The following is a 1,091-nucleotide window of genomic DNA, read 5'->3' on the forward strand; positions in this document are numbered from 1 at the left end:
CTGGGGGACACTGGGGGGTGAAGGGGGGGTCTGGGGGTGTCCCTGGGATGGGGTCGTGGGTGGGGACCCTGGGGTGACCCTGGGGTGGGGGGACAATGCGGGGGCAGAAGGGATTTGGGGGTTTGGGGACACAGGGGTTTAGAAATTTGGGGGTTTGGGAATTCAGGAATTTGGGGGGTTGGGAATTTGGGGGTTTAGGGACATGGGATTTGGGAATTCAGGAATTTGGGGGTTTGGGGACATGGGGATGTGGGAATTTGGGGGTTTGGGATTTCAGGAATTTGGGAGTTGGGGGATTTGGGAATTTGGGTGTTTGGGGATGTGGGGACATGGGGACACAGGGATGTGGGTGTGAGGGGACTTGGGGACATGGGGACGGGCCCGAACAGGGGGACAGAGCCAGGACACGCGTGTGCTCCATGGGACGGAGCCAGGCCACGCGTGTGCTTCAGGCGACGGAGCCAGGCCACGCGTGTGCTCCAGGGTACGGAGCCATGACACGCGTGTGCTCCATGGGACAGAGCCAGGCCACGCGTGTGCTCCAGGGGACGGAGCCAGGCCATGCGCCTGCCCGCGGTCACCGTGTCACCACACGCGTGGGATCGCGGCCCTGGTGTCACCACACGGTGTCACAGCGCACGGTCACCGTGTCACCGCACCCAACCCCGCTGCCACCTCCGGCCATCCCGGTGCCACCTCCGGCCATCCCGGTGCCACCTCCCGCGCGTGCCCGGGGTCGCTGCGGGGCAGGAAAGGCCCCGGCGCCAGCCCATTGTTCCCCCCCTCCGCCCGCCACTTCCCCCCCGGCCACGGAAATGTCCCCATTGTCCCCAGGGGGGCACGGCGGGCACGCACCCGCGGGGACAGCGGGGACACGCGGGGACAGCGGGGACAGCGGGGACAAACCCCCCCCCCGTGCGACCCCCGGTGGGACGCCCCGGGCACGGCCGGTGCTGCCGCGGGGGGTCCCAGGGGTGTCCCTGGGGGTGTCCCGGGGGGTGTCCCCACGGTCCCCTGGGCCCTCCCGAGCCCCCCGGAGCCCCCCGGGCCCGGCCCAGCTGCGCGGCCGCCGTTGCATCAGCGGCGCTGGA

This window comes from Passer montanus, unplaced genomic scaffold (assembly GCF_014805655.1).
Source record: "Passer montanus isolate IOZ18808 unplaced genomic scaffold, ASM1480565v1 scaffold303, whole genome shotgun sequence".
NCBI classification, from domain to species: Eukaryota; Metazoa; Chordata; class Aves; order Passeriformes; family Passeridae; genus Passer; species Passer montanus.